The following is a 7,570-nucleotide window of genomic DNA, read 5'->3' as shown; positions in this document are numbered from 1 at the left end:
GGTCATGCTGTCAAAAGGGACCATTCCTTGGAGAAGGATGTCATGCTTGGTAGGGTGGAGGGTCGACGAAAGAGGGGGAGGCCTTCAACAAGATGGATTGACACGGTGGCTGCAATGATGGTCTCAAGTATAGCAGGGATCATGGAGCTGGCGAGGGATTGGGCAGTGTTTTGTTCTGCTGTGCATGGAGTTGCTATGAGTTGGAAATGACTTGGCGGCACCTAACAACAACAACAATGGAAGGAGGGAGTGTGCCTATGACCATGTATAGGGTTGGCAAATAATATTTCTATAAGTGTATTTGTATGTTCTGTAAGAATGTCCAGGTATATAATAGAGCTGACAAGGGACTAGGTTGTAGTCACTTCTTGGCCACAGCCAGCTACCCAGAGGGAGAAAGTAGCTGGACCTGTGGGCTTGGGACCATTGTCACAGGGGACATCAAGCTCAATAGACATAACATACTACCCAAACACATTGCTCCACATTCTACTTTGGCGAGTAGCAACTAGGATCTTAAAAGCTTGCAAGCAACAACCCAGATCCAACAATGGGTCTCTCCTAGTCCAGATCAAAGAAGAATGAAGAAAACCAAAGACTCATGGAAACAATTAGTGCAAGGGACTTGTATACCATGTGATCCTCAGCCTACATGACTATGAGACCAGAAGAACTAGGTGGTGCCCAGCTACCAATGTCAACCCCTTAGAGGGGGATCTATGTAGGATATCCCAGACAGAGTGCGAGAACAATGTGGAACAAAACTCAAAATCTTACAAAAAAAAAAAAAAATGTGTGTGTGGGTGGGACCTGGTTTGCTGGTCTGATAGAGCCTGGTGGAAACTCGGAGACTATGACCCCTAGCTGTCCTTCAAGTCTGGAGTGAACCCACTCCTGTGGCTTCCAGCCAAACAAAAGACAAGCATATGAGCTGAACATTTACATCGAGAAGATACACTCCTTGGAGAGAACGATCATGGGAAAATAGAAGGGCTGTGTATGCATAGGGAGAGAGTTTGGGAAGTAGAAGTGCATGGGAGGGAAGGACACAGGGAAGAGGTGGCTATGGAGAGAAAATGGGAAGAGAGTTACTGCATTGTGGGAGATGGCAGGAAATGTTATGAAACAAAGTATATGTGAATTGCTGTATGGAAGATGAATTTGCTCTGTAAACTGTCACCCAAATCACAATTCAAAAAAAAAAAGCTGAGCCATTCTAATTTCTCTTGAAAATTTGAACTAGAACTTACAGAGAAACAGTTAAGCAAAGAGAAGTAAAGCTGAAACTATGTTTAGAAAAAAAGCTTTCAAATAAATTAAGAAGCAGAAAGGACTAGATGGGGTTAGTGCCACTAGAGAGCTATGATAAGACAAAGTTATAAGGAAGAATAAACTCTAAATAGGCTGAAACTATGAGGTAGAGAAAACAATCAGTATAGAGTAAAATAATTCAGTGGATGGTGAGAGAAGAATGAAACAGAAATGTAAGGAGAGTCAACAAGACCACCAAAGAGAATTTAAATAAACTCAGAGAGCAACAGAGAGCAGGAAGTTGACTGTTGCTGAGAGCTTTCTTATCCTGGTTTACTGTCCACAATAAATAACATAAACAGCAATAATAATAAATACTAACACTAATAAGCCCAGACTATGTTCCAAGAACTTCCTACATATTAACTCACTCAGTTTTAACAACAATTTAATGATGTAAGCCCTATTATTATCCCCATTTTATAGAGAAGGACACCCAGCTACTTAGTGGAAGAGCTGTCACCCTAACCTTATCAGCTATACCTTACTATGTTATGTAATACTCCTGTGGAAATTGACGATGCCATGTGTGAGTCTATGTGAAGAAAAATGTGGCATCAGGATTGGAGGAAGAATTATTAACAACCTGAGATGCAAACAACACAAACATTGCTTGCTGAAAGTGAGGATGACTTGGAGCACTTATTGATGAAGATTAAAGACTGCAGTCTGCAGTATGGATTACACCTCAATATAAAGAAAACAAAAATCCTCACAACTGGACCAATAAATAGCATCATGATAGATGGAGAAAAGATTAAAGTTGTCAAGGACTTCATATTACTTGGTTCTGCAATCAATGGCAATGGAAACAGTAGCCAAGACATCAAAAGACATATTGCATTTGGCAAATTGAGTGCAAAAGACCTCTTTCAAGTGCTGAAGAGCAAAGATCTCTCCTTGAAGACTAAGATGAGCCTAACCCAAGCCGTGGTACTTTCAATCACCTCATATGCATGTGAGAGCTAGACAATGAATAAGGAAGACCAAAGAAGAATTGATGCTTTTGAGTTGTGGTGTTGGTGAAGAATGCTGAAAGTACCATGGACTGCTAAAAGAACTAATAAATCTATCCTGGGTGAAGTGCAGATGGAAGGCTCCTTGGAAATGAGAATGGCCACACTTCATCTCACTTACTTTGGTCATGTTGTCAGAAGGGACCGTTCTCTGGAGAAGGATGTCATGCTTGATAAACTGGAGGGTGAATGAAAGAGGGGAAGGCCCTCAACGAGATGGATTCACATGATGGCTGCAACAATGGGATCAGGTATAGCAGAGATCATGAGGCTGGCACAGGACTGGGCAGTGTTTCGTTCTGTTGTTCATAAGGTCCTTATGAGTCAGAGATGACTCAACAGCACATGACAACAACCACAAATGTGTGAGTCTATGTTCCTTAATACCAAAAGGGCCTCATTAAAGGAAATATTAAAAGCCAGATATGATGTGTGTTGGGGGACTCTATATATATTTTTTTATTTTAATTTTGTTAGGCAAGTAAAAAGGGTAAGGGAGTAGAGCAAAGTTATAGGAATAGAACATGGAACCAAGCACTTCAGGGAAGCTCTTGTCAGCCCTTTTCCCTTTGGATTCAGCTTTTGCTGCCCCAACTTTATTCTATGCTCATGTCCCTGAAAAAGGCTGGGTTTTGTGTTGATTGCACTTTCTTTAACTTAGCACTCTGCTTGATCCTCCTTCTTCCTTTCTCATAGGAGTCTGTCAAAATCTACTCCTTTTAGACTCTGTGTATGGGACCACATAGCAAACAACAACAACAATAACAAAATACCCAAGTTGCCGTGGAGTCAATTCCCACTCTTGGCTACTCCATGTGTGCCAGAGCAGAATTGTGTTCCATGTGATTTTCAACAGCTGATTTTTCAGAAGTAGATTACCAGGCCTTTCTTCCAAGATGCCTCTGAGTGGACTTGAACTTCTAATTCAGCAGCTGAATGTGAATTATTTGCACTACCCAGGGATAGGAGCTCTGGTAGCATAGTGCCTAAGGCACTTGACTGCTAACCAGAAGGCTGGGGTTCAAACCCATCAGCCACTCCTCGGAAGGAAGATGGGGCAATCTACTTCTGTAGTGATACTGCCTCGGAAACCCAAGAAGGGGTCACTGTGAGTCGGGTCTGACTCAACGGCACATAACAACAACAACAACAACCCAGGGATGGGCCATATAGCCACCTTGACAAAGCCAGCTTAGGTTCTCCAGGTTGACTCTGCCCTTTCCAGGCTCCACAAACTTTCTACTCATATGTGACTGAGGTCTCAGCATGCTTAAGTCTAAGATCCCTGTCACTTTTATATTAAATCAGATAGAAGCATTAAACTACATATTGCATTCATTTATTTTGCTTTATGAAGCTCTCAAACACCCTGACCCGATTAATAATATTTGCAAACTGTCTCAAGGTTTTTGTTGTTTGTTTGATTTTTCGCCCCCTCCAGTTATTAAAAGCTTACTATACAGGCCCCTTGTAAGACTCTGGGAAAGACCATCAAAACGTGTTCACGTGGTTAATTTTTCTAGTAAAATTTGCCACAGGTATGTTGGGATGTTGGGGTCCATGAAATCCAGCTTAGGGGAAGTTGAGTTGGGACTGTATTTTAGGCTGGATTTAGGGTCTAATTTTAGGTGGTTAATACTCACTTCCTTATATCTCCTTCACTGCCCTCATATTTGGGCTGATGTCATATTACCATAGGAACCATTAGCTCTTCTAATTACAACTCCTCCCCAACGACCTCAAACAAAACATAAACTATGCTAAAACATAGATTAAATTGTTTTTCTAGTTCTTTATAGAAAGTGCTATTACAAAATAAATGATTATGTTATTTAAGAGTGTGCAATCAAAAAAAAAGAAGGAAAAAAAAGAATTATGGAGCTGCATCTGACAGATAACTAATAGAAATATTGTATCATTTTTTCTGAGTTTTATGTTATCCCTATGTTTGTCAGCTTTTTAAAATTAGTAACTAGTTGTTATTTATTGTGGAATTCTAAGTAAATATTCACTTTTTTCTTTATAGAAGGCCCCTAAAATTATATCAGTTTGGTCTCCACACAGCCTGATCCTGCCACAACCGAGCAGTATATTTTTCATAAGAAGCTACTTGTCTTCTGAAATGATAAAATGAACACAGATTTCTCTTCAATATTTCATCTGAACTCTGTGTTGATAACAATATGATTACTTTGCTTCCTTAGAGAAAATAGCAGCACCACATAAAGGAGCCTTTTTTAATGTTGTAGAATATCTAATGCTCGGAAAATAAGATTAAAAATATCTTCTCCACTCTCCCTTTTATTATTCAAAGAATTGTCAAAGTATTTCTATTTCATTTCTAAAATTTGATTGTAAACTTATGAATACTGCAGTAGTTTTAAGAGTAACATTATTGAGGGTCTAAATATGCTAAAGGTACTCTGGTGGTGCAATGGTTAAAGCATTGGGCTGCTAACCAAAACATGGTTCCAACCTATCAGCTACTCAGGAGAAAAAAAGATGAGACAGTCTTCGTCCATAAAGATTTACAGCCTTGGAAACACTATAGTGCAATTCTACTCTGTCCTGTAGGGTCACTATGAGTTGGAATCGACTTGATGGCAGTGGGTTTGGTCGGTGGGACGGTATGCCAAGCACTGTTTATAAGTATTTGATTTGTATTAATGTATTTAATTCATTCTCAATGGATTAAGAGATTAAAGATATATATTTCACTCCTCATTTTTGATAAAAGAATGGAGGCAAAAAGAGATTGAGTAATTTTCCCAAGGTTATATAGGACTTTTGTACTCAGGCCCGGTATTTTCAATAGCGTCATATGCATATGAGTGCTAGATAATGAATAAGGAAGAAATAACAAAAGTTGTTGTTGTTATGTACCATCAAGTCAGTCCCAACTCATAGCAACCCCTCCTTGGGTTTCTGAGGTGGTATCACTATAGAAGTAGATTGCCCAACCTTCCTTCTGAGGAATGGCTGGTGGGTTTGAACCGCGAGCCTTCTTGTTAGCAGTCAAGTGCCTTAGGCACTATGCAACTAGAGTTAATACCTTTGAAATGTGGTGTTTGGAAGAATATTGAAAATACCATGGACTGCAGGAAGGACTAACAAATCTACCTGGAAGAACTGCAGCTGGAATGCTCTTAGAAGCAAGAATGGCCAGGCTTCATCTCACCTACTTTGGTCATGTTGTCAGAAAAGCCCAGGTGCTGGAGAAGGATATCATGCTTGGTAAAGTTGGTGGTCAGTGAAAAAAGGAAAACCTTCAACGAGATGGACTGACATGGTGGCTGAAATGATTGGCTCAAGCACAGCAAGGATTGTGAAGATGGTGCAGGATCAGGTAGTATTTTGTTTTGTTGTACAAAGGGGTCACTATGAGTCGATGCTGACTTGACAGCACCTAATAACAATATAGGTGTCATTGGGTAATGCAAATGTTGAAGTGTTGGAATACTAACGAAAGGTTTGGCAGCTCAAACCCATCCAGAGGTGCCTTGGAAATAAGATGGCTTGGCATCTGCTTTTGAAAATCCTATGGAACATAGTTCTAGTCAGACACACATGGGGTTACCAGGACTTGGAATTGACTCAACAGCAACTAATAACAACAATATAGAAGTGACTTAAGATTGGCTGGAGTTTTGTGCTTCAAACAAATTTTATGTCCACTGAAGAGTCACATAACCCCCAGATACATATTCCCAGAATTAATAGGTGAGCTAGGAAAGTGAGAGGGCAGTATTTAAATTAGATAATTTCTCTGAAGTTCTTTCAGATTTTAACATTCATATTTAATGCTATCATATGATGTGTACATTTCTTCTCTTGATAGATTTTATAAAACAATTACTTAAAATGTGGAAAGAAATCTATGTAATTAAATATTTCACCAGAGATATTTCAATATTGGCATTGATACAATATATCAATGATACAATTGGCATTGATACAATGGTATTAATAATCTTAATATCTTAGTTAATATAACTGTTCTGGTTAATATAACTGTTCTGGTATATATTCTGACAAGAATATATACCACAAATGGGATGGCCTTAACAAACAGAAGTTTATTCTCTTACACTTTGGAGGCTTTAAGTCCAAGTTCAAAGTGCCAGGCTCTAGAGACCGTGTGAAAGCCCCTCAACTTTGGGCTTCAGCTCTGCCTTTTGCTCCCGGCCCACTAAAGCTAGAGGCATCTCTTCACTCAGGCAGCTACTGGCTGCTGAGGTAACAAGCCCAAGGTCGACAAATAAAATGACACAGTCCCAATGTTACCTAGCCACACAGCAGGCCATTAGTTCAAGTCCATTGTAAGTCCCAAGGTAGGCAGAGCATAGCAGGCTGCTGAACAATGACATGGCTACAGGCAGGGTCCAAGCGTGCCATAAGCTAGAGACTATCCCCAAAGCTGCTTCTTATGTACAGGCAGCAGATCACATACCCAAAGCAGCTACTCAGCTGCTTATGGTAGATCCCACCATGGAGTTGATTGCCAGTCTCATCAAGGGGAATAACTACCACTAACTGCCCAGTCACTCAACCAGGCCCAGCCAAGTTGACACACAAACATAACCACCATAATAACAAAAGCATTTTGTAGATTAAAAAAATGAATTATGCCTACTATCTATAGGTTTGATGACCTCAGTGTTATGTTATGTAGAGGAAATTGAAATAACTAGATAGAAACCAAACATCAAACTCACAGCCCTCCAGTAGATTCCAACTTATAGCTACCCTTTAGGACAAACAAGAACTGCCCCATAGGGTTTCCAATGCTGTAAATCTTTATGGAAGCAGATTGTCTCATCTTCTTGCACAGAGCAGACCACCGACCTTATGGTTAGCAGCCCAATGCTTTAACCATAGTGCCACCAGAGCTCCTTAATTAGATACATGTTGTTGCTAGATGCCACCCAGTTGGCTCCAACTCATAGCGACCCTATGTACAACAGAATGAAACACTGACCAATCCTACACCAGCCTCATAATTCTTGCTATACCTGAGCCCATTGTTGCAGTCACTGTGTCAATCTATCTTGTTAAGAGTCTTCTGCTTTTTCCCTGATCCTCCACTAGTGCCTAAGGCACTTGACTGCTAACCAGAAGGCTGGTGGTTCAAACTCACCAGCCATTCCTTGGAAGGAAGGTTGGGCAATCTACTTACGTAGTGATACTGCCTCAGAAACCCAAGGAGGGGTAGCTATGAATCAGATCTGACTCCATGGCAGTGT

General features: G+C 40.3%; 1 protein-coding gene across 1 annotated transcript in view; it reads right to left on the bottom strand.

The window, feature by feature from the left end:
- CTNNA3 (catenin alpha 3) overlaps window positions 1–7,570 on the bottom strand; it is a gene marked incomplete at its 3' end in the record, with an annotated part of 1,944,816 nt that overhangs the window by 348,844 nt on the left and 1,588,402 nt on the right. The gene's annotated exons all lie outside the window — the stretch shown is intronic.

The sequence above is a fragment of the Orycteropus afer genome, unplaced genomic scaffold, assembly GCF_000298275.1.
Source record: "Orycteropus afer afer isolate SDZICR_OR568_19922 unplaced genomic scaffold, OryAfe1.0 scaffold00070, whole genome shotgun sequence".
NCBI classification, from domain to species: domain Eukaryota; kingdom Metazoa; phylum Chordata; class Mammalia; order Tubulidentata; family Orycteropodidae; genus Orycteropus; species Orycteropus afer.
Note: the sequence above shows the minus strand (reverse complement) of the source record. Positions and strands in the feature narration are given on the sequence as shown.